This window comes from Strix uralensis, chromosome 4, assembly GCF_047716275.1.
Source record: "Strix uralensis isolate ZFMK-TIS-50842 chromosome 4, bStrUra1, whole genome shotgun sequence".
NCBI classification, from domain to species: domain Eukaryota; kingdom Metazoa; phylum Chordata; class Aves; order Strigiformes; family Strigidae; genus Strix; species Strix uralensis.
In genome coordinates this window covers 51,435,840-51,462,305 of record NC_133975.1, presented here as the reverse complement: position 1 = coordinate 51,462,305, position 26,466 = coordinate 51,435,840, and the positions used below count along the sequence as shown (strand labels likewise).

General features: G+C 44.3%; 1 protein-coding gene across 4 annotated transcripts in view; it reads left to right on the top strand.

Moving 5' to 3' along the window:
* The first annotated feature begins 215 nt into the window (after positions 1-215).
* The window catches only part of GPRIN3 (GPRIN family member 3), a 35,998-nt gene continuing 9,747 nt past the window's right edge, over positions 216-26,466 (top strand). The window contains exons 1-2 of one of the 4 annotated variants that reach the window (XM_074866742.1): positions 216-823; positions 20,913-21,015. The gene's annotated coding sequence lies outside the window, so the exon portion shown is untranslated. Of the gene's footprint in view, positions 824-1,021; positions 1,350-20,912; positions 21,016-21,232; positions 21,319-26,466 lie in introns of those variants that run through there. The other 3 variants (XM_074866743.1, XM_074866741.1, XM_074866740.1) reach the window with 3 other exon arrangements.

Here is a 26,466-nt window from a genome sequence, read left to right as displayed (position 1 = left end):
TCTAGTCAACTGTTCTTTTTTCCCCCCAGTCTTTTCCATATTGCAACAGAGTTCTCCTCGCAGCTTGTCCTATAGTTCAGGAAATCCTGCTCCTATTTATCCCTAAAGGAAGGTAGAAGAGCTAAAATCTTCCCAGTCCAAACCCTGTATTTGACTTCAGTCTCCGGGCACTGCAGAACCATTTCCTGTGATTGCAGCAGAGAAAGATAAAATTCCATACCGGTGGGAATTAACCGAAATTAGAGCAAAGATTTCCAGACAATTAAGAGTCCTAACCCCAAATGTCTTTTGGTTGGATCTATTTTTTCCTTGCAGGCAAACAGGGCAGTGCTTCATACAGGAAGCCAAATTTGCCTATCAAAACCAACAATACAAACTGAAAGCGTGACAAGAGCTGATCGGCATTTGCATACACTGCAATTCCCCATGCCAATGTGTACAACTCCGCAAGCAAACGGCTCATTAGGTGCCTAGAGAGCCATCTGTAAGCCGCGCTCCCTTAGCTGACACACGCAGGACTAGCCAAGGTGGACGGAATTAAGTGGATTTGGGATGGGCAGTTCTAGCTCTTCTGCCGTGAAGAAGCTTAGCGCGTAGTTTTGGTTTAGGAGCTGGAAAGAACCGGCTGGCAGAGGAGGCAATGCAGAGCAAGCCCCGGCGCACCGTCGGGGCTCTGGCACGGCTGCCGAGCCCTCCCCGGGGGCTGCCGAGGGCCCCCTGCTCAGCCTGACAGTGGGCAGGAGCCTCCAGCTCCCGGGCTAGAAAAGCCAGGCGAGGCCCGAGGCGGGCTCGGCGTCAGCTGGAGATGCCTCCCTAGAAGCAGGTACGTGCCCGCGCTCTCCGCGTGCGGGGGGCGGAGGGGACTGAGGTGGGGTGCAGGGGCTAAGCGCCGAGGGGGACCGTGGCGAGGTGCCCTCCCCGCTGGCTGCCCCCCGGGAGCTGCCCCGCTCTCCCTGCGGCCGCGGGGGGGAGCCCGGCCCGGCGCCGCAGTCCGGGCGCTCCCCGCCTCCCCGAGCCGGCCACCAGCCGCAGCTGCGAGCGGCCGGGAGGCGCCGGCGCCCGCTCGCCACGGCTCCCCGAGCGGCGGCGGAGGCTGGCCGGGGTCCGGTCCGCCCGAGCCTCCCGCCGCCGCCTTCGTAGCCGGCACTGATCGCCTCTCCCCTGCCCCCCGCGGCGGGGAGGGCCGCCCCCGCGGAGCCACCGCCCTCCTCCCTCCCTCCGCCCTCCTCCCGCCGCTGCACACCCCCGAGGAAGGGCTTGTTTTCCTGCCCGGATGATGAATTTCTCCGCAAGGTCATCCCTGCCCGCGGCGGCGGCGTGTCCGCGGCTCCCCGGGCGCCGCCGCGGAGGTAAGGGGCGGGGGGGACGGTGAGCACCACACCCCCGGCAAGTTTTTTCGGCGCCGGAGAGGTACGGGGTCGGTGCGCGGGCGGGTGCCCGGGGCACGGCGGGGTGGCGAGGCGGGGACTGCCTCGCCCTGCCGGCCTTGCCCGGTGCGGGGGAGCTGGGCGGGCCGCGCCGTGCCCGGGGGACGCGCCCCGGGGAACCGTGCCCTCCTCCCCGCCGCGGCGGGGGTGGGTGGGGTGCGGGGGCTGCGGCCGCCCACCGCCCCGACAGCCAGGGCTGGGGGGCGGCCGGGCCACCCCCAAAAGCGGCCTCTCTCATCCTCTGCTGATTGGGGCCGGCGCTTGGAAGCGGCTTTGGCCCCCGCATGTCCGCGAGCGCGGAAAACTTTAAAAAAAAAAAAAAAAGAAAAAGAAAAAATAAGGTGCCCCCACCGGACCGGGTCGGGGGGATGCGCGGCGCGGTCGCCACGGCAGCGGCGCGGTCGCCACGGCAACGTGTCGGCGGCCCGCGGCCGCGGTGTCGCAGCGCGGAAGGTGCCCCGGAGGGCGCCGCCGCGGGGGGCAGCCCGGCCCCCCACCTTCCGCCGCCCCGGCCTGGGGTACACGGCGAAGGGGCGTCCCCCAGGGCCCCCCACCCCCACCCCACCCCTTCGCACCCACTCCTGCGGCCTCCCCGGGGCGAGGCCGGAGGGAAACAGCCGTGCGGGAGTAGGGCTGTACCCTAGGAGGGGTGTCTCCGAAACGTGGGGCTGCTAGAGCCGAGCCCGCGGCGGTGCCGGGCTGGGAGCGGGAGGACGGGCCGCTCGGCTGGCGGGCTGCGACGCTGCAGTCGAGCCTCGACGGCTCGCCTGGCGATGCTCACCCGGCGATGCTCGCCCGCACTGGCCTTGCCCTCCCAGTTCGCTTGGGGCGTTGGGGCTGGTCACCAAGCCCTGACGGGCCTTTCCTTCCTCCTGCTGAAGTCAGTGACAAAACTGCAGATGATCTTGCCAGCTCCTAGTCTGTGGCTTGTGTTGTCCACAGATCAACCTGCTTTTTGTGCCCCATATGGGCCTTGGCTTCGTTAATACTTTCTTCCCTCATCCTTCTTTTTCTCTCAGGAGAAGATAACAGTGCGTCCGGTGGATTTATTAGAGTCATAAGGAATTATTATGATCCTGTAGTCTAACCTCTTCCATAATATAACGCACAGACTATTCCCCCGTGAGTCTGAGGTCTGGTCTTGATTTAATGACTTCCAGCAATGGGGAATTGACTACATTCCTGGATAATTGGCTCCAATTGTTAATCTCATTGTTAAATGTTTGCATCTTTTTTTCACTTTGAACTTTTCTGACTTCATCTTCTAGCTACTGGATCTTGTAATGTCTTTGTCTGTCAGATTAAATAGCTATCTAGTTTCAGATCGTCTCTCTCTGGTCAAGTATTTAAGGGCAGTAATTAAATAGCCACTTAACGTTGTCTCTGATGAGATAAATAGACTGGGCTCCTTTGGTCTCTCCGTGGAATGCAGATGCTCCCCAGGAGAAAAGGCTCAGTCACTCTTCTCTGGCTTCTTCGTTGTCCTCGCCGGCTACCGGCGCTGCACAGTGGATTCCAGGAAGGCTCTCGTTAATGTCACGTGCGGAGATAATAAACTCGTGCTCAGTATTCCCCTGTCTATTCACCCAATGGTACAAACTTTTCTTTCCCACGACTACACGGTGGGAACTTCTGTTCCATTAGTTACACGCAGTGCTCCCTGTGTTTCCTTGCGAGCCGGGGTTTTCTCAGAAGCTGGTTGCCTGTCCTGTAAGGGGCATTTAAATTAAACCTTCCTGCATGCGTAACTTTGGATCTGCCTGTGTTAAACGGATCTTTCCCTCCTCCTATCACTTCACCTCCAATGAGTCTGCAGCTCTGGAATGACAACAGAGCTCTAGTGTTTCTCCCTCTAGAAGTCAGCTGAGTTTTTTTCCTGGGATCTCCGTGCTAAAACTGACTTTCTTCGTAGCATTCTCTCCAGATGACCTTAAAGTTATTTGAAGTTTACTGGGGGAGAAGTTATACTGAGTAAGATACGAACTGCAAACTGAAAGTGCCCAGTAGAGTGAGTTGGTTTCGTAACTGCTTTTGTTCAGCTGTGCCGCCAAGTGTTGGTGAGAGAGAAAAAGATTTGCTTTCCTGTCTTACAGAACTGTAAATCCCACTGCTGGGTATGATGTCTAGGCCGATACACGTACTGTCATTGTGTTGCAAATCTTTAACTTGACTTTTGTGAGTTTTACTTTGAAGTGTGCTTAAGCCTGGATTTATAGCTCTCTTTAGAAAGCACAGTGTTTTAGAGTATGGGCCAGAGGTGAGTGTTTTTGACAGGATATTGCCTAGTTTTCCAGTAGCATGTAGCAGCTCGAAGGGGACTGAAAGGATGAGATTGAGTAGTCTGAAGGCACCTGGTGTGGGAGATAGTACAAAATGATAAAGTTCTTTGAAGTGAGCTTTTTCTTGGTTGTTTGTTGGGTTTGGGGTGGGGAGTTGTAACCACCTTGACTTACCCTGCCTAACAGCTTAATGCACACTGAGGGATGGTGATGTAAGAAAGGTCCAAAAATTAAAGATCTTACCTGTACCCTCAGACCATCCCAGGAAGTAAGTGAGGTGATGATCCTTGCAAGATTTGTTTGCATGAATGAAGATAGCAGGTTTCAGCCTTTAGAATGACTTAACTGTCTTCAAAGTGTTAAAATTAAGAAAAAGTGTGTTCTGATAGTGTAATGACTTAAGTGTCAGGACAAAGAACTTTCTTGAAATTTCACAAGGATTTTTTTGTTTTTCTTTTCAAGTCCCTGAAAATACTTCTGTACGAAAGATTGCACTAAGTATAAACAGTGCCAGACCCTTAAAAGATCTGAAAATCATTACTGAGCTCAGATATCACATCTGATTGAATAGAGTAACCCTATGAGCTCTAGAATTGCAGTGAATTTTCTACAGGCTGGTGTCAGCATCTTAGGAATTGTTTGTCAAATGTTTATATAATTGTATGTCTTCCCCCAATATGAAATTTTATTACCTGGGAGGTGTCTTCCCCCATCCATTCAAACTCAGCTTCTCTTCCCCCAAACTGGGCTAATTTCTCTGAGCTTTTTTCAACATAAGCTTTCCCTTCTCAAGGTTGCGTCTTCTCTTCAACTCCTTTTGCAATCAGAAGAGCATGCATATGTTTCCATAGGGCAACTGGTCCCAAAACTTATACATTCTTGAGTCATGGTGCCCATCCAGGGTCAGCCCAGCATTAAGAACAGCATTAAACTGTTAATTAATCCTACAAGGGCAGGACACACAGAAGATAGTATTTTTATGAGTCTCAAACTTACAGTGTCAGCCGAAGACGGTCCAGCAAGTGCTAGGTTAAGAGTTAGGCAGATTTCATTAGCAAAATATGTTGGCAGTAGTAAAATTTGTCAGATTTGGGTCCTACAACTGTTACTGCCACCTTTATTTTTAACGACATAAACCCCCTCCATCAGATGCAGCCAAAGCTAAGGAGAACCTGATTATATTAAGAACAACATCCTGTTTGTGAAATTGTCACTGATGTAGGAGTGAAAGCAAGCTGCTAGGACTGTTACAGCTACAGACAGAGCAAAATTTTGTAACTGGTATGACTGTGCTTCTAGCGGTGCATCATTTCTTGATTTATAACTCCCACATTAAAGGCAGAGGTGGGATATAGGCAGAATCTGTTGCCTTTATGGATTTAAATGCAATCCTGGATTAAGAGCTGATATTATCTAACGGCATGTAGCTGACAGATCTTTCATACCTGTCCTACAGGGTTATGAACTGGTTTCATTTGTGCAAAACTCTTTAAAATTAGTTGTGTTGTTACTGGTGGTACTTTGATATTATTATGGAAGATGAGAGATGTAACAAAAGTCACCTGGGATTGTTTCTTTATTAACCTTGGATACAGACTGGTTGCCCTAATTGTAAGTCTCAATAATATGTGACAGGATGTCTAAACTGATCCCGTATTTGTTCTTATACATTGGATCATTTAGGTAAACATCCCTTTCTTGAGAGTCAGAACAAAATAAAGATTGGTAATATTTACTGGGGGAAACAAGTTCTGGATATGCTCTGAATGAAATTAAATCACCTTTCAGTAGGAAAAGCTTTTGAGAACGTATCTGAGCACAGTTTACTTTTGCAAATAGTAAAAATAGAAAAGGGCTACATATATCTGTTTTATGATATACATGGACCTTGAACTCAGTAACAGTTCTATAGAAACAAAGACTTGTACTGATTAAAAATTTAATCACAGATGATCAGTTACTTATTAAAGTTGAGCGATTCGTTTCTTGGAGGCCATAGCTAAGAGTTCGCGTTTGTAAATTGGCAGCAGATGCAAAAGGGCAGAGGTGTCAGCACACTGCTGAGTAAATAGGGAAAAAATGCCACGCCACCACTTGCAGCTCCATGCAGGGCATGGGGGAGCGAGGCAAAGGGAAAGGTGGAGACCAAGCGACTAGGAACCAGCGTACTATCATTTTGCCTCAGTTTGTCCTCTGTCAGCAGTGGACGCGTGTACTTGAGGGAAGAATGCCAACAATCACAAATATTACAATGAATTGCTGTAAATGCTTCTATTGGGGTGCTACAGGTGTGTCCACAGAGGACAGATTGAATTATTCTTTTTGTCCCCCATCTCTAACTCCATGATACTGTGTTATAAAACTTAGTGGCAGGTATGGAAACTGTTACCACAGCAGATATCAACCAGACATCCAGGGAGATTCTGTTACTTTTCTGAAGGATCCAGAAACAAGTGTCAATTATATCTGTGGTTGTAACTGTTAGCAACACCCATTACTTTTGTTGTTTATTACTTTTGTTGTTCATTTTATTTATTATACATCACTAAAACATGGTAATAACAGTTGAGTTTGCTCACTTCCTTGCCTGCTTTCTTCCCTCTGAAAGTAGTTCTCTTAGAAGGACAAGAAGGAGTTATTCGAGGGGGACACAAACAGCCAGCCCAGTGCCTTGTTAAATCATTAGTATCTGTACTATTAGCGTCTCTACATACTATTAATATCTGTATCTAACATAGACTCAAAGCTTGTATCACTTGGCAAATGATAACAATTCATTTTCCAAGCTAAGTTAGTTGTTTAGCTTTGGAGATGAAACTGTTCCGCTGAGGGAGTGGAGAAGAAGTTTTTTACAATAGGATCATAAGAAGAGTGTATTCTGAGCCGAGATATTTCTCATCTCCCTCTCAGGCAACCCTCACAGTCACTGCTAAGGAAACACACTCAACTATGGTAAAATAGATATGAAGCATATTTCTAGATGGGAATCTTCTCTGTGGTCTGGTGAACTTCTGATCCAGGAAGCAGCAGCATTGCAAAGTTTAAAATAATTGTTTATTGTCTATGGATTGATGGTAGTTACATAGTAATAACATACGCACTCTCACTTGTGTGCCTATACATTAATGCACACCCACACAAATGGGGGCGGGGGGGGAAGTGCAGTGTTTCCTGAAGGGCTGGTACTCCAACAAAGTCTGGCAAGAGCTAACAAAGCTACCTTTGTAGTTTAGTTAGCTACAACTGTGTATTTGTTCAACTGAAGCATAGATTAGGACTGAAGTAACTAGTGTAGGGAAGGTTGCTTGAAAAGATCCTGCAATCAGAAGTAATGTATTCTTATTGTCTGAAAAAACAATGTACCAATCATAGGCAGAAAGTAGTGACCAAACATTCAGCTTTGGAAAGGCAGACCTTATTATTTGCCTTTTTTTTTTCTGCTAAATGGACCAGGTGTTTCTAAAAACCTTGAAAAGTAATCAGTGTTTGCTTGAAGTCTCTGACACCTGTATCTTGAGATTCTGCTGTAGCCCAGTGATGGTAATTAATATTGTCAGCTCTTCACAAGCATCATGCAATTATCACCAGTTGGTGTTTTGTCCTGAAGAACAGGATGGCTTTCTATATGCATATGTGGTTTTCTTTTTCTTTTGGAGAAAGCGGAACAAATATTGGTTACTGTCACCAGGATCCCAGATTGCATTCTAGTGGTGAAAATCTCTTTTCCAGTGACACTAATGTGCAAACAAAAAGCTCAGTTTTTAAAAGGGAAGTCAAAAACAAAAAAAAAAGGGCAATATGAAACAAGGTGCAGTGCAATTATTTTTACTGCTCTTCATAAAAAAAGACAGCAAGTTTAAATAGAGGACATGAATACTATGCCACATTATGACTAATCTTAAAAGGATACTATAAAAAGCAATGGCTTTTTTCAAACGATGACATTGAAGTCAGTGAAGACTTAATTGAGAAATTTTGCAATGGCTCCAGGCCTCTTTTTTACATGCAAGACTAGACCTGCTGCCCCATGGAAAAATCACTAGAAATCTGAGAAAATCAGTCAAGGTGTTATGATGGAAACAGCAGAAACTTCCAACACAGGATAATGAAGGATCTGATGTTACCTTAAGTTTGCATAAACAGGAGTCAAATCATTAACATTTGTGTGCAAAACAAATAAAAATAGTTATGTGGTTGCACATAAGTTTCAGATGGATGGATTTTTCCTTTCCTGGGTGGAACAGAAAAGGAAAAGAACAGTAGACTGCTTACTAATCTGATTTTACATGCTTTTGGGAAGAGATGAGCATTCCTGTTGGTAGAGGGTGGAGCTGGAGTGTGGTTTCTCTGGTACCAGGGAAACGTGGTGTCTGTCAGCTTAGGGGTGAGCAGAGCCCCTTAACCTAAAGCCAACTGACTGAAAATGATTTTCTACTCTTGGGCAGTCATTTTGCCTTAGTAAAGAAACTTTTGAAATATTTTGAAGTCCAAGGATTGGTGCTTTACCTCTGGTATGTTGCCAGTGGGATCTTAGTCCAAAAAGTAGTGTGTCTGCCAAGTGCTCGGGAAATCTTCTAGCAAAGAAGATGATGTGAACAGGGGACTGTTGCATTTTCACAAGTACCCATTTTCTTAGACTACGGGAGCTATGATTTAGAGCAGCTTTTGGGATGTCCTTTGAGCACTGCAGAATGAACTAGATATCACCAGGTCCCAACTTCAGAAAGCGGAGAGGTGTAAAAGTCCTATAAATCTTCCCAGCTTAGCTCTCCTAGAAGCAGTCTGACTGTTGGGGAGTTAGCTAGCCCTTATGCTAGAAGATGCTGAAGGATAATCAGTCCTTAGTATTTAAAAAACTAAAGGGTCCCTATCATTAGTGTCATTCTCATTCCTCTGAAACATCAGTTTCACTAAAAACTTCACACAGTTGAAAGACTTAGCTTTAGAGATGAATCATTAGGGAAATGATAAAATATAATAAGCATGCTGGGGGCTGTAGGAAGAGGTAGAAGTAATGTGATAAAATATTTGTCAGAAAGATGATACTCTGAGAAGAGCTGTGTGGAAACAAGATGACAGAATTATTCCACCCTGAAAGGCTGGTATTTCACAAGTGCTGAAGTTTTTGTAATACTGCAGCACACCATGGCATCTCCGTATTTATTAAAAGAAAATGTTAATCTTCCCCTTGAGGTTAATAATTAAGGAGTATCTGCTAAAAGCCAGTAAACAGGCTATGAAGGTCTGCATAAGTTTATGAGAATCCAGATTTGTGCTCAAGCTAAGAAGTAGCTTTACAAGATTCCCCATTTCATTACTCTGAAAAAAAATTAGCAGTTTCCATCCAGTCTGTAGGGACAGGTATCCCAATTACAAATGCAACTCTGGTAACACTTGACAGTTCTTAGTTGCAGCACCAAAGGCATTTTCACAGAAGGGGTAAGTGATATTTCAAATGGTCACCCCAGTCCGTGGTACAGCAGAATAAAGTGACCAGGTTTTCGGACACTTGCCTGCTGTCTGGTCCTTCAAATAAACCTGTTCATGCCGTAAGCATGAGCACTACTAATTGGAAATGTGCTTTCATCTACCTCAGCCAAGGGCTGAATAGACTTGGAAGACCCATACCTGCATGTGGTGACTTCAGGTCAGGACTGTGCAGAATTTGTGCTGTTTATCTCATGCCTGAGAACATAGGGTTCATGGGCTAAATTCAGACTGTAGTTTTGGCCACGTGCTAATGATGCTAGAAATGCATGAGGATGCACTGCAAACTGTGACTGAGGAATAAAAGCTGTTCATTTCCTGAGAAGTGAGCTCCATCAGGAGATGCAGAGGAAAGTTTTAACAAATGCATATTACAGGATTAACTTCATTAATTTAGCTGCCTGTGCTTTTGGCACTTATGAATTAATCCAGCCTTTATTGATTGTTTAAGTCTTGATTGGCTTGATGCCAAAGAAGTGGAAGGGACAAGCAGTTTCCTCCTCTGTATAGCAAGCACGGAAATTTAACAGAGAGGTGGTCTTCCCTTTGGTGTGGAGAGGGGTTTTTACATCCTGGCTGGATTCACTGTACACCTCAAAGGGCACAATTCTAACCTCAAGCCATGGGGCCACTTTACACCATCCACAGTCCAATAAAAGCAGATAATATTCTATCATAAGGCTTGGGGAGCCTTCCCTCAGAAATAGTCTTGTATTAAATGGTCTAGTTTGAGAGTTGCTTCCAGCTGGACAATGCTTGTCCATTATCACAAAAACATGTGCAGCTGATATTGGGAAACAGCAGAAGAGTATCTATCCAGTTCAAAAGATGCCCTTAATATGAAGGGCCTCAAGGGAATATTGCTTGGAAAATGTATTTTCATAATAAAATTACCTATTTTAGAATTAGTTTTCCATGCTGGAGGAGGGAGGAAGGTGGCAGGAGGCTTGCTAAAGAGATGGACGTGAAGCACACTCACACTGGCTCTCTAACGAGAAGACGAGTGGAGTGAATGTATTAATAAGATAGCACACACGTTTTTTTCAGCTAGGTTCCTGCATGCAGGCTATTCGTATGTGTCTGCTATATCCAGATCAACATGCCTGCAGGAATGTGAGCAGACGTTCCTAGCAGCAGCCAACCCAAACACACAGATGACAGAGAGAGAGCCCACACAATGTCTGTTTGAGACACTCCTCAAAAAGCCTTAGGAGAAGAAAATCAAGGAGGACAAAGCTAATAATAGTTTTGTTAAGTATCAACCAAGAAAGCAAGCTTCAGTTACATTACACTTCTAATACTGTGATCCCAAATAGTGAGCTGTGTAACAAGGTTATTTGCTGTTACTCATCAGTTCCATCTGTACGGATGCTCCAAGACAACCCATGTGTTGGTGCTTCTCCAGTAGCAGAGCCTGCCTTCTGGTGACTAATGAAGCCCACCTACTCAGCCTCTGTTTGTCTCATATTTTGTCTGTTGAAACTTTTCTTCTTTTTCAATGTGATTTATAATTCAGCAATCAAATTAGTCTCTAACCACCACATGAATTAAACTAGCTGGCAATCAAAGCCACACCTGTTACTGTAAAATCACATCAGGATCAGTAGCTAGCTTGCTGTTCAGAAAAAAAAATTAGATGGGTGAAATTTGACCCTGCAGTTAAAGGCTGTAATTTCTTTGATGCAAACCCCATTAATGGAGCTGCTGTAGTTTTACGAGGTACAAATTTAGCCTTTTACCAGAGGTATCTAACCAGAGATATTAAATTGATATGAAACTATTCCAAACACTATAGTTGCCATTCTGACATGAAGCCAAACAACATCATCCTTTCAGTCACCCTATCTTAGGCAGCTGATTCAGAATGATTTTAGGACAGATGAGGTACAGATGAATGGACAGAATATTTAGTCATGGTACTTCAGCCAGCCAGTAGCATCCCCTTTGAAATCCTTGTCCTCTGCGGTTGTTATTGATGGTCCTGAAATACTCCTGACTTGAACAGAGCAATGTTGCCACACTAAACAGCAGATAATAATGATAATGAACTCCTAAAAGTTCAAAGTTCGCTTGTACCAGGGCTTCTGAAAATCTGGAAACCATCTCCAATGTGCTTTGCATGGATGCAGTGCGCCGTGCAGGAGGTTTCAAGCCCAAAGTTTTCTGTGCAGTGGCTTGTTGCAATAGCTTCCCATAATTGAATTTAAGGAAGACCAGAGTGGTAGAAAATCTGCAGAGAAAAAGACACTGAATAGGTCTTGTCATGACATTCTCAGTTCTGTGTCTGACTGCAGAAAGGAGTTTTCTGATCGCTTTCATGCAGTCTTCCTCATGCTTCTTAGAACCTTTTTTCTGAGTGGCTAATGATTCAACTTCTCATATCTTGAATGGAAAGAGGAGTGTAAAAGTACCTGTTTTCTGGCAGATCATACAGTGGCTCTTGCTAAGCTTTTGCGCAGTGGAGTTAAAAATACAGTTAAATGTGTTTTGGGGTGGACCTGTTAGCTTAGTTTTGGAGAGCGTTTTGAAGAAGAAATGCATGTGAAAATCTATATTATCCCTTGAATTAATGCAGTAGCATTCTATCTCTCCTGCCCCTCTTGAAGACTGACTTTGTGTGTTGCATGTGGAATTTAATCCGTCGGTTCCTGAGCAGAGCTCCATGACCAGAATTTAACTGGGATAAATCTGTAGTCACCTAGTCTTGATTTGAAATTTTTCACTGCTGACTGTTGAAATGGTTAATCAGTCATATATACTTAATGACTAATTCTGCCTTTCTTGAGAGAGGGTTTCCTGTTTGTGACTGAAAAGAGGGCAGTCTTTGGGAAAATAGCCTTTCCTCTTCTGTACATACACGCTTTTTTAGTTAAGTCTATTTGCTTTCCTTTTTTTGTTTCTTGTGTCCTATACATAGAAAAATACTTTATGTGTAGTCAGAAAGCAGCTTTTTGAATAGTGTTTGCTGTTAGTCACCCTCGGAAAAAGACCTAACTGACTACAAAAAAATATCAGGAAATGGGAAAAGAGACCCATCAGAAGCTTAGAGAGACAGAGCAATGCTTATGACATTCAAGTTGAGCACGCAACATGAGGTAGCAAGAGGTATGAACTTGGTCACCATCACAAATATATAAGCAGTGTTAAAACTGTCTTTCAAAATGCTGCTATACCATGGTGCAAAACATAATTTAAAACCGTGCATTTCTTATGAACAGTTTTCTGGCCTTGAGCTATATGAAGCTGTGAAATGGTCTGGCAGGGAGCGTGGAGTAAGAGACAGATGGGGAATCAGTGCTGGAAGAGCATTCAAGCCTAGGTCCAGGAGGCAAAGGGCCAACAAATTTTTGTATCACATGGACCAACCAACTTACTTTCTCCTGCATGTCCTCTTTTCTCTGAAAGACGAGCTCTCCCCTTCACCTCTTACCTCCTCCTGTTTTCTTACGTGGCCAGAATTCATTCAGCAGTTGTAGAGATAGGTCAGCCTCATAAATGGAATAAAGTCATTGAGTTCACGTGGGAGAAGGGTGGTGTTCCCAGGATCAGCATTTAGTCTCATGCTCCAATGTTGTGGGAGAAACTTAGGACTGAGGCACGCTAACCTTGAAATTCAACAGCTGAGCAACTCGCTCTAGTTGCTGTCCAGAGAGACCAGGGAGCTAATGAATTTCCAGGGGTTGTGATTTTTCCCTTAAAGTAAAGGGCAAGGCCCCCCTCACACTAGGGGAAAAGAACACGTTTTCTGTCCTCCTGGGAAAGGAAAAGTGTGAGAGTTTGGAAGTGGTGATGTGGGATTTTCCTGCCCATCTGCAGTGCTAACCAAACATCTGGCTCTCTTGAACCAGCTCCCATGGCAGTCTGCATTTGCAAGAATGTTTTTCTTCTGTTGACTTGGAGTAGAACAAACCCAACAGTTTTCCTGTGGCTGCCCAAGCCTGTGGTTTAGAGTTGTTTATAAATAGATGAGGGAGCAGAGTGAAGAGAGCTGAGGTAGTGAGGATCAAGCTATAGTAATTACCTGGACTGTGCTGACCAGCAGCTGAGCAGGGATGGAAGGGAAGGTGCAGGCTCCTCATCTTAGTGACAGCCAAGTTTCTTGGAGCGGGGCCTGAGTTTTTGATAATATGGTTGTACGAGGAATACCTGATAAATTGCTCTTTGTTTCCTGGCTCTATAGCCTGAACTTACTTCATCTTCTGATCCAATCTGCCTCTCTATCCGCATACTTCTTTCATTCATTCTTGGTCTGCTCTGAATCCCCTTCCTCAAGCATAGAAGGCTTATAGTCAGGGTCATTCAGAACAAGCTGCCAGCCTTGCTCTCGGCAAAAAGCAGCTCACCTATGAGAAGATAAAAAGATAATCAAGTAGAGTCACTTGCTCAGTATCTCATTGCCTGCTGCCCTGTTCACACTGGATGTCCTCCTCTCTGTTGTCAAATGTTCATACCCCATCTGATCTCATGCCCTGCCCCAGCTTTCTGAAGACCAAGAGCATTAACAGAGCTTTTTCCAAAAGTGCTTACCTCCTTGTATGAACACTTACAGATCTGCAGTGGTTGCAAGTACTTTTCTTGGGTGGATATCCTTCCTAGGTCAGTAACATCCTTTGCTTGTTCAGCTTTAAGGTGGTGCTTTTGGGGTTTTGTGGGTTTGGGGTTTTTTTCTTCAGAAGTGCTGGCAACAGCATGTTCTGTACACTTCTTTGGTTTTCTAGCTTGTGCTTTAACAGAGGTACCAGTCTGCTTTGCCTCTTTATAGATTCACGATTTGCTGTATGGCAGTAATCCAGCAAGGGGAGGCCCCCCCTTTGAATATTTTTTGGTAATGTTTCAGAGGTGAATCTGTAAAGCCAGATTCCTACGCTTGTGATTGCAGAGAATTTTTAGTAGTAGATGATGAGATGTAGGAGAAGGGTGTTCTGTAGTTAAATCACTGGCATTAGACGCTGACTGTTGCGTAGTTTTCTCTGTGATCATCAGCTGTGTTAGCTTCTAAAGAAGAGGCAGAAAAAGTACCATCTCCAACCTCTGCTCTGTATCTTGCCTGCTTAAGCTATGAATGTTTAATATCTCTATGGTCACTTGTAGCATCCAGTGAAATGGCAAGAATATGTTAGGGCCTTCTGGTATTTCTTGTATAAGAACAGGAAAAAAAGAAATTGTATTTTCAAAAATATTGAGCAACTGTTGACTCCTGCTGGCTTTACTGGTATTTCTGATTATTCAGCACTTTTGAGAACCAAACTTCTTTCATTTCAGCACCTAGCTTTAATCACCCAGATTAGGCTAGATGACTATCTTTTTGTTAGCATATATCAAATTTTATGTGTATATGTATGTCCGTAGTCACGTATGTATGCATAGTTTGTGGTAATAAAAATTGTATCCATAAATAGGATGCCAATAAAAATAAGTTGTGGTACGGAGCCTATCATGCATCCACAGCTGTCAGATGACTGGTTGAAGTATCTAGTGCTTATCTTCAAGAAGGTCCTGTGTGGAAATAAACCAACCTGTCTGGATTTTCATACTGGCTCTAAGGTTGTTACACGTTTTCTCACTCCTCCAAGTATGCCTCTGTTCACGAGGCATCTATGTTCAATTTGAGTCCAGTAATTAAGACCTAAACTGTGAATGATCCTTTTTCACGCCCTGCCAGCTTCCACTCCAGCTGACTTAGAAACAAGGACAAAGCTATTGCACAGCCCTGCTCACTCACAGCTGTGCTCTAGCAACGTACAGCCTGACCTCAGCTCACTTCTAAGATTTCCAGGTTAAATATGCTGGCAGTTTGAGCAAGGACAGCTAAAACTGCTCCAAAGAGGAGTAAAAAGGAACACAGCCTGATGTGAGGAGCTGGGTATTAGAGGCGATAAACTCAGTAATTGCTTGGGGCTGCCACATCTTTTTTTTTTTTTTTTCTTTTGTAATGCTTGGCGCCATGTTTTGCTTTTGTACCATGAAGCAGCTGCCTGTAGCTTGAGAAGGTCGTAGCTTCACCATACTTGAAGATAAGCTGGAGGGATAGCTGCCATGGTGGAGTGCCAGTCATGCTGCCCATGGGGCTGTCTGGTTTGGGCTTGGCCAGGTGGTCGAGGCAGCCAGCTTCAGTAAACCTGAGACTTTTTTAAACCCAGATGTGATATATCTTGTTTGAGCTGGCATTTTAATGAATGCTAATTATACTCATTAACCAATTTGGCAGTCATCCTGAGGGACAGTGATTCAAGTCAAAATTAATGTCTTTTACCAGTGCCTCCATCACAGTGTGCATTGCTTCAGTCACCTGATAAATGGAAATATGCCTGGTTTAAATGCAGAAGAAATGAGGAGAAAAGGTATGCCCAGCATTCAGCTCAGTGTAAACTTTGAACTCTAGCTCTGGAAGATCCCAGCCCTTGACAGGAGTAGGGATGTCGCACTAGCTGGTGTAAGCCATCATGGCCTTGCAGAGTTCCAGGATACAGACTACATATCTGGTATGGATAAGGCAGAGGTCCAGGGTATGGATATGGCTGTGCTGTATCACAGTAGGCAAAGCTTTGGCTTATGGCAACTGCAGTAATTGACTTCTAATATTATTATTAGCTTTGACAGGGTTTACAAAATAAGACATTAACGGGTCTCTGTTTCCAGCATGCTTTACTGCACTAGTTTCCAGATTTTGCATTACTATCTCTTAAATATTTGCTGTCCCAAGGAAGTATTTCTGATTTTAGTTTGGTTCTGACACAGATGGGACTTCCCAAGTCTCAGACACTAAATAAGGATTTGTTTTATGAGCATTGTGATTTTTCAGAATTCAAAAGCAGAGAATGTAATTATTCTTAAACCTGTGAAAATCCCATTTTAAAACAAGTACAAAAAGCTGCAGGCAGCTGGGTACCTTAGTCCCCCTTGTTGGGGCTGGAAGGATAGAAGCACATTGAATCTAAGGATAAAAATACATGTTTTGAATAAGCCATTGTTAGGAGACAGTTCTAATAGAAGGGACAATGGTTCCTGTGATTGTTAGTGTGAGAGATTTTTACACCCCTGGGCTGCCTGCAAGGGCAATTCTGAAAAGCTGTTACCATCAGACACCTGTGGGATAGACTGCAAATAACGAGTTGTTCCTAAAATAAGCTGTTGTACAGCAAGCTGTTCGTGTTTTTCTTTGCTGCAGGAAGGCGGAGGTGTTGAGAGAGTGACTTGGTGACTGAGTTGGCTTCTTCACCCAGGGAAAGCACTGAAGTCGCTTTGTTCAAGCACATCCACTTGGTGGATGGAGAAGACTTAAGAGCCTCTCTTTGTCCTGAAGAGATCTCTGGCTATATAGTGAATTTGACTCAAAGTTAGTGAGCTAAGGTTTGGGGGCTGATTTTTACCAATGCTGAGTTGGTATCAGTGTCAGAACCTCCTTTTTCTCAAGCCAAGAGCCAGAACAGTTTCTTTCAATTTTACCTGATCAGATCTGCCATGGTGGCAGTCACTGTCATCTTGGAGGTTTCTCAGATGTGTCTTTCAACACTGTGTGTCAGCTCTGGGTGGAGACTGAAGAAGACATGGTGTGATTTATAGGTGTAATCTTTTGCCAACATGTTCCTATCTAGCATTTGCCTTCACTAGGGTCAAGTAGCTGGAAGCCCTCACACAGCTGAAGTGCCGTGTACATGGTTAGGCTGTTCTATCATTTCTAGATATAAAGAACAATGGTGTCACTGATTATCTGCAGTACATGACAAGTGTCATTTTTCCTGGCTTTGACATATTTAGGATGTGTTATTCTGTCCCTGATTGGTTAGCACATACTGCTTTCCACGTGTCCCATGTGCAATAGCATATCATCAGTTAAAAAAACAGTAATGCATGAGGTGCTGGTCTCTGCTTTGGGCCAATTCCACTGGGGTCAGTGTTCAACAAAATAAAGCATATAGCCTCAAGTAAAGAAAAAGAAGAGTCTAAGACTGCAATGACAGCTTTTCCTGTAACTGAAGTCATATTGTAAGCTCGTGTGACTGAGGTGAGCAGGTTAGAGTCCTTAGCTGGATGTACAGGTTTGAGTCATTGCCCTCAAAAGAGCATTTACCAGTGTTGTAAAGATACCACTGAATTGCTTCTATTTTATCTCTGAACACCGAAGGCTTCCAACCTGCAGCCATTTTTGGTTTCCTGCAGAGCCTCAATACATCAGACAAAGAGTGGCCCAGCACACAGCACTTCCTCTTGTGTTTTTTTGAGAAGGTGTTTAGCAGGAGGCGGTTTACTGAGGAGATTATTTTGTTCTTTTTACTGCTCTTATTGTCAATGACAGACAGCAGCGGAGCAAAGTGAGAATGTGAAGAAACAGGAAGCAACTGCTGAGATGGCAGCAGGAAGAAGGCAAGATATTTTTAACTGGGTTTTTTTTTTAAAGAAAAAAAAAAAAGCTGTTTCAGCTGACAGCCTCTTTATTCACATTAGTTGTGTTTCTGATAGCCAGGAGGCAAGACCAGACATGGTGAGATCATCATCATGCCTTTCTTAGGTTAATAACATGCTACAGCAGATTTCTGTTACAGTAATGACTGGTTATGCTCTGCATCCTTCTTCTCTAATTACATGCCATTTGGAGTAGTTCTTTTCCGTTAGGATAACGCCTGTAAACAACAATGGATACGTCCTTTGCCAGGTGCCTGTTATGTATAGATCTATTCCCTTCTCTAATACTGACCCCAGCATCTTCATTAAAATAATATGATATACGAGAACTTAATTTTTCAGACGGTGTGTGAGAGTTAAACATTATTGTTGGATTTTACCTTATGCAAAATACATTCCTCCTGCAATCAGCTCTTTCAAGGCAAAATTTCCTTACTTGCAAGGTTGGTTAAAAAAAAAAGTGCTGCTACAACACACTTCTCTGCGCACCAATAATATGGTTACTCAGCAGCAAATCAAGCCTAATTATCTAAGGTGCTACCACCACTACTGGGGCTGCTTCAGCCATGTGATGAGTGTTTGCATTCAGTGTCCTGGGGGAATGTTCTTAAGAAGAAGGTCATAATGAAATTCAGGACATTTGCTTTTGAGGATCTTGAAAGCATGTTAGAAGTAGATCGAGTACTTTGACCCATAGAGCCACCCTTTCCAAGACACATCTACTCAGCAGTAGTTGTGTATTTCTGATCACACAAAATGTGGTTTTGGACTTGGTCCAGCTCCCAGTAGATGGATGTCCACATAAACCTCATCATCCTGGTTGCTGCTAGTTGACTGGGAGTCTTAGCACAGAAAGCAAGAATTGCATGGGCACTAAGCCACTGTTATTCTTTCACCCCTAAAGATGATCACTCTGCTTTATAATGAAGTCACGTTGACATCGCTGTGTAGGAAAAAGCATTTATTGTTGGCTATTGTTAAACTGTTCTCTCAAAAAATAGGGCTTTTTTTTGTCAGCTGTCGATGTTCAAATGCGTTCAGTTGCATGAAATGCATTAATGAGGGGTTAGATTTCACCATGCTTTTATCAGACAGAAGAAGATAGAGGGATAGATAAGGAATTAATTTCCCACTTAGTTGATGGGCAATTCTGTTGCTTTCAACATCAGACATGAAAATGGTGTTTGAAAGGTCCATATGACCCTCCTGTTCACATCCCTCAAACACCACTTCTTGGTTTTACTCAACAATAAGTTGAAGAAAAATAATGTGGCAGCGAGCTATGTGAAATGGGGTCATCTGCCTGATGTGAACAGCAGGTGTCTGGTTTCCTCTCACGTGCACATGTCAGGAGCATGCGCACAGACGTTCCTCCTGAAGTGTGGCTTACCCTTGAAGTCAGGCTGCATTTCCTTAAAAGTGACTTCCGGTGTCAGCTACTGAAATTTAAAAAATGCACTGATAAGTAATGAGGCTTAAACATAAGAACGTGTAATTAAAAAAAAAAAAAGGGCAAAATATATATCCCTGTGGGTTTCATCCCCATGTCACATCCCCTCTAAGGTGGCCTAGCATATGAGGTAGGAATGTTGCTGTAGCTCATACAACTGTTACAGCTGGCTGCTGGTCAGTGTAGTTGTTTGATTTGGCTGTTTTCATAAAGCCATTTATCCTTCCCTTTAACCTTGGAGGAGACAGACTGACAGGCTTTTGGCAGTGTTCTGCAGCAAGCCCAGTGTTCAGCAGGGACTTTTGCATACTTACACGCTTCGCTGAAGAAAGCCTTTTTACTGGGTGCTGTCACCCTGGGAGGACGCATGCAGAGAGAGAGCCTGTCTCTGCAGCCCCATGCTGCTGCCCAAGACTCCTCTCTGTGGGCAGGGAGGATGCTCAGGAGCACAGCAGAGCGTGACCTGAGTGGGAAAGTCAAGGGGCAGGACAGAGGCACAGGGCAGAGGAGAGGATGGTGTGGGAGGAAGGGTGTGGCCACAGGATGGTGACTTCAGCAGAGCCAGCTTTGGTGCTAGGGAACCTCTGGGTGAAAGTCAGTGGTGTGACCACAGTAGCTGTATGCATCAGGCTACAGAAAAGGATAATATGAGCTCTTCTGATACAATGTTGACAGGGATTAAACAAAATGCAACCAGGAGTGATGTTTACATGCACACAGAAGATTTACGTGGCTAACCGAGCACGGGATCCCTGCAGGGCTCTGTGCACAGGCACCAGAGCTGGACGGGGTGGTTGCTGCTTGTCTCCTAGGTGGGGCAAGACAGGCGCTGCTCACAGGGCGCATATGGGGCACAGGCTAACATCCCATCTCAGAGCAGAGCTGTGGTCGTACTTCCTTTTAGATGGACATCTTTCTAATTGAAGGGTATCTTATTATTCTGATGCCAGCAGGACAGTAGAGCTGAATCAGGCTGGGTCACTGCACAGTTTATATTAATCTGTGGTTGTGGGCCTGCCTGTTAAAAGCCAGTGGCCGATATTCCCACACATCTGTCCCTGGGCAGCTGCTGAGGTGCACATGTGTCTCTGGGACGTTTTGAAGTGTTGGAGTGAGGTTCTGCTCTAGCTCGCAAGCCCAGACTCTCGGATGAGCTTGTCAGCACTCTCCTGCACTCAGGCAGCCATGGGACTTGGACTGGTTTGCACCTTTCAGCCTGAAGTTGGAGCAGAAATGTACACCGTTCTGGTTCAGCACTGCCTGGGTGTACTCTTATACCAGTCTAAAGCTGCTTAGGCCAGTACTGATTTTTCTGGCAATCCTGAAGTTATGCTAGGGATGGACTGACTGATGCTTGCTTCTAAACTGGGATAAACACTGCAGTACCAAAACTGTAGATAGGTGACCCCTTGTTCTCACTGCCAAGTACCTGAGAGTACTTAAGAGAGATCCAGTCTCAGCCAGCCTCTTCTGCAGCCTGCTGGCAACTGCACTTTCTGGACTCCTAGGAATTCAGCGAGAGTCTAGGCAGCACAGAGATCATAGATTTTAATAAGAACATGTGCAAGAGCTAACTGCAGAAACAAAATCCAGCAATGCTATCCACATGCTGCAGTGAGAAAATATTGTAAATATTACATTTTTAAATGTATTTAAAATTAATCAGATTTGCTTTTGCATCTAGTTGAGTAGACTGTATCATTCACAGTAAGGTTACTGTGGTCTCTTGGAAGGGTGTACTTAAGATTTGTCTAAAGCTCAGCAAAATGAAGGAAGATGCAAAGCAGTTTGCTTTACTTTGGTTTAGACCCAGAGGCCACTGCGCCATTTGGTAGGACTGGCTTTAACCCATTTTCTCATCTGCAGGTTAATCTGGGCTTTGTCCTTCTAAAGTGGAGCTCCCATGCCAGATGAGAGGAGTCAACAACCAGAAAAATACATTTCTTCAGCTTGTACAAAATACTGCTAGGTAAATCTTCAGTAGCTGTCAGGCTGATTGGCAGCCATCTCTTTTTGGCAAAAAATGGCAGTGCATCTTGCCCTTGATCTTTCACACGATTTTCCTTGGTTTATTACCATTGCAAACGAAGGACAAGCAGAGTCTGAAATTTTTCTTAAGTACTTACCCTCTGTTTTTCCTTTTGGACTCATTTCCCATCTTTCCCTCCGCCTTTTCCATTTTTCAGTGTCGTGTCTTGACGCCTGTGCGAGCAGACCTGCGAGGTGCTGTGGGCTGTGTCTCAGCATCCAGGAGGAAGAGCTGTGAGATCTGGTGAGGAGCCAGGCTGCTCCCTGGGAACCCTGGCAGGAGCCAGGTTTTCCTCGGGGCTGTTCGTGCGGTTCAGTTGGTAGTTCCAGCTGATTTAGCATGCGTCACAGGTGGTTAAAAAGTGGTTCTAGCACAGGTGCTGGGAAGGGTTTTAGGAGGGGCTCTAGGGTTTTGTTTGGTGGTGTTTGCTTTAATACTAAAATGAGTGGCCAAGACTTCCAGTGGGCAGGCTTGTACAAATAAAGGCCCTTTTCTTACAGGGCATGCATGTGTGCGTTGCCACAGCATTTCATATAGGCCAAATATGCAAAGGGATTTCATAGCTAGGTGTGCATTCATTTCCAAAGGTGATTAAAGTGTCAGAAAATCCTTAAACTCCTGATGGCCAGCAGTAGGAAGGGACTACAGAGGATCCACGTCTCTGTAAGGGCTTCAGACTGGCCAGAGATTTCAATTAAGTCTGACATTTTTCTAAAGCAAGCATTCCTACCCCAGAAAATAACAAGAATAATTGAAAAGCTTTTCAAATAAACCCCCACACACCTGGAGTTAAAAACTCACAAATGAGAAATGTAATTTTTAATATAGTGAAAAGTAAAAATAAACAGGTAAGATACAAAGTCCTTGTAGGCAGGCCCTTGTTCCTAGGCAGGGTTGCAGCCAGAACAGGGGCTCCTGAGCTGCATGAGACTGCCTGGTCCTCTCCAGTCTCTGGGAAGTCCCTCCTGTCACCTTGGTGCCTGCCTGGATGCTCCCTGCAGGGACTACCACATCCTGGCTCCTTCTCAGCTTCCTCTCCAGCATTTGTTCCATTGCCTATCAAGCTGAGCTGTCTTCCCTTCTGCTTCTAGAGGGATATGACTGACCCAACCAGCCATTTAAGGGAACATAATAGCGAAGGCACGAATAAGACGCATACCATCTATCACATCTTGCCTTGTTTCTGTCCTCAAGGCAGTTGTGACGGAGCCAAATAAGGCTTCAGGTGTGAACTAATATGACCTTCATATGGTCATACAGTTGAGCGGGCCCATAACAGCCGTGAGCCCAGATGCTGCAACAAAAGTGCTCAGATATCATGATGATGGGCTTGACTGATGAGCAGAGTCGAGGTGTGCTGTAGTTTAAGGCAGCAGAAAAGCATCAAGAAGCAATAGGAAAGGTGAATATCAAAAAAGGTCAGAATACACCTTATTGCACTGAAAGCAGTCTGGCAATAGGCTGTTGTCTGTCTGGGCTGAGTAGTCATATCAGCTACCTGAATAGTGAGGGAGTAAATAGGTATTTTGCAGTGTCTGCTAAAGTGTTACAGCAGTTCTGGTAACTGAATCAGCAGACGCCAGTCAAAAGCAAACCACAGCATGGAGTCACCTGCTTTGCATAATGTCTGCACAGAGGGTGCTGCAGCCTCCTGGTGTTGAACTTGTTGCTTTTGCCATCCGCCTCCCTGTCTATCTCTGGCATGGGTTCCTGCGGTGTTTGCAGTTGTGGCCAGCAATAACATGTGTGGTCCCCAGGTGTGGAAGGGGAATTGGGACTTCATGCACGTTCTCCTTGAAATGCCAACCCCGTCACCTGTGAGAACCACATGTATGTAAGGTATCTGTGTGGGCATCCCCTGTTGCCTCTTGCTTCCCTGTGATTGTAGCATAAGAGTCTGTCTCCTGTCAGCATCCCAAAGCAAGCTGAAAGATGGAAATTGTGTATCTTCTATCTTACCTCTTCGGGCAACCTCTTTTGTAGTTCAGTGAATATGTCCTTGGTTTGCACTGTCCATCATTTGTAGTGCCAGTCTTCAGTCCCACAGAGAGTTAGGAGAAAATAACCCATGAAGCAACTTAATGAGCTGGGAAAAAAGAAAACACTGGGTGCAGAATTAGAAGGATGCAAGTACCTGTGTATGCTTAAAATTTAAAGAAATATGCTCTGTGTTCTATGTATTCAGTGGTCTGATACAAGTTAGAGCATGCCATAGTCTTTTCCTCAGATCGAAAAATGAGGAGGGAGGCTGAATTTCTGCTTCAGCGGATGTTTATATGTGTCCTTAACCCCTGCGGTTGTATGATGATTTTTGTGATGATCTGAGAGATCATATGATGAGATTAGAACTGTTAAGAGCAAATGTTCAGTTCTTCCATTTGTAGAGACAAGGTTGAAGAGAGGACTCAGGAATGGAAAGCTGATGAGAATCCAGAATTGGGGAGGGTGTGCTTGATTAGTTTGGGAGTTGCTTTTTAATTGTTTTTCAGTATTTGTTCTTAATTTTTTTTTTTTAAATTGAGGGTAGTTGGAGATGCTGGCAGTCTTATTTGTGCTTTTGCAGATTTTCGGATTTTTCAAGAGCGAATGGGAGGCAGAATTTTGTGCTGGAATTTCCTGGAAATTTCTTGGTTTGTTTTATTAAACATGCAGACTTTCTGGTTTTGTTGACATTCTCAGAAGCAGCAAGAGGGAAAATTTGTAGTGTTGTTTTGTTGGAACATGAGTGTTACTGAAATAAATAGGAGTTTCTTTATATTGTCAGCATTGAGTTGCCTGAAAACTTCTTGAGGTTTGGGGTTTTTTGGTTTTTTAAAGCACATAATGAAGACCTACTCAGTGACAAGAATCTGTGAAGGTCTGCTGGCCATGTAGGGACCCTCCCAGACTATATAAGCCGAACATAAACTTTGTCAAAGTTAGAAACTTCATGTTGCAAAAGGTCCAGAAGAATGCTATGTTGAGATGAGATTGACATAGTCAGGCAGACTAATATGGTCTAAAAGAATAAGGTAGAAAATTCTGTTGGTATAGAAAATCTGTTCTTATTACTAAAAATTTATTTTGAGATACTAATTTCACCTCCCGATAAATGAAAATTTTGGATGATTGCGCAAGGTCAGGCATATAACACTTGAAAAATTCATCAGTGACCTCGGTTGGTTTTGACATGTGTTTTGGCCTACCACTGAATTTTGTATTTCTGTTTCTTCTAGGTATTAGCTTGCAGTCAGTTTTGCTTGTTGTTTTGAGTCCTCACTGCCTTGGTAGTTGAATAGTGTTGCCCACAGGTCCCAGCGTTGTTCTTCACTCCTGTATAATAGGACTCCAATAATAAAAAAGAGGCAATAATCATAAATAAGATTCCAGTAATAAAAATTACTTTCCAGTTCTGTAATAAGTTGGGTTTGCTTGCTTTTCTCTTGTGTAAGACGCTTCATTCTGATTTTTATTAATTCTTAAGAAAGAGCATTGTCAAAAATTACCAGATTTATTTAGACTACTACAGTGCCTCTGGCTCCTGTCATTAGGATGGCTTAGTCAAGAGTCTAACAAGAAAATAGCTCCCATGACTTCGACAATGAAGTGTCTATAAAAACCTTATTCTCATAAACTAACTCATTTTCAGAGTTGTACCAGGCAGTAGAGTTACCCAGCCCCCCCACCCGTGTTCAAGGGTCAAGCGAAATGTCTGAGTTATACTCTGTTGTCCCACATCAGAGAATAGGTCCGCGTGGGTTTTTTGGGGGAGAATTTTCTCTGTCGACATTACATGTCGAGGGCTCAGTAGCAGAATCACTTTTAATTAGCACATGTGACAGTTGTTTAAATGTGCGTTTCAAGTGATGCTTGTGAAGAGCCACTAAACAGATGGGGAGAATTCATGTGGGGGTTCAGATCAGAACTAATTCACTTAATTGAAAAATTAGGAATCGTTCCCCCATGGAGTGGGTATGAGTTACAGTCAGTGCTCTGGCATGCAGATTGCCTTTCCCAGTTTCTGTATAGTGAAGAGCCAAACAGATTTGCTTTGCCGTCTTTATTTCTTCTGAAATCGTTTGCCGAGTAGTATGTCTCATCCTAAAATGGGGGTTGGCTTTGTTCCATTATTTGTTTAATTGTTCTTAAATAAACTCTGGATCTAAAAGAAAAGAAATGTGACCTGCCCAACTGTATATACTAGTTTGGTTTGCATCGATATTTGAAAAAGGGAAGAAGAGAGTATCAGAATTTATAGACAAACAGATGTCCAAAGCCATCTGCTCCTCTCCTCACGGTCATTAGACGTTCATAGTACAACAGCGTGAACTTGGAATGGCTCTCCTTTCCTTCAGGACTATGTTGACTGGCTTTAAAGTGAGCACAAAATGAAGTGAAGACATCTTGTAGGTGAACACAAACTTCCACCGATTTTTCACTCTGGTTTACATAGACTCAGTACTTCTCAAAAAGCTTAGCAGTCGTTAGCCTTGCTGGAAAGCCATTTTGAAGTGATGCAGGGTTGCTATCACAGATTGCAGCTAAGAAACTCAGGAGTAGGATCATAGTTTCCCAGGGCTGGCTTAACCCAGCAGACTCTGTATATCTGTGATTGGACAGAGCCCAAAGAGACAGTATAAAAATAATAAATTATTAATATCTGGAAGACATAAAGCTTAAGTAATAAGTCACAGCATTTTCCTTTTCTTAGAAAAACAGACTGTCTGTATTTAATTTTCCTTTCACTGAGCATTTTTCTCCTGTTGCACTTTCTAAGCACCATAAGGTGCTGAAATTTAGGATTAATTTTACAGAAACTGAGGAAGTCATACTGCTGCCATTCAGGCTGAGAGAGAGAAAGGAGAGTAGGGATGTTTTCTGGGAAGCACTTTTGCTGATATTGCTAGTGAGTAGGGAGGATCTGGAACAGCTGAGTGATTGCACAGTTCCTTCCAGCAGTGTCTCCCAAGAAATGTAGCAAAGGAGACCCCACTGTGTGCCTGCGGAGACACGGGCAGCGTCATCCCTCTTGTTAACATAAAACTAGATGTTCAGGGTGTCTCCCAGCTCTCATACCTGTGCTTTTCTGGCTGGAGAAAACTTTTTAAACGAGAATAAGTAGCCTGTGATTTAAAGGGAGACTGGAGTGGGATTTTATCACTGGCCACCACCACTCTGCTGACACTGTCAACAATCCAGCCCTTGACCTCTAGCAGGGTCTGAGTTGGGCAATGCTAAGTCCTTTTGAAAGCCCAGCCAACAAGCACATTTGGAGACTGCCTTCTGTTTGAAGCAATGGTTTCTCTGCAGTCCTGGCTGGATTTCAACCTGGATAACTCTGCTCCACCTGTTTAAAATCGCTCCCCAGTGTTTCACTGGGTATGGGATGGGCCCCTCCTGTTCTGCAGTGCT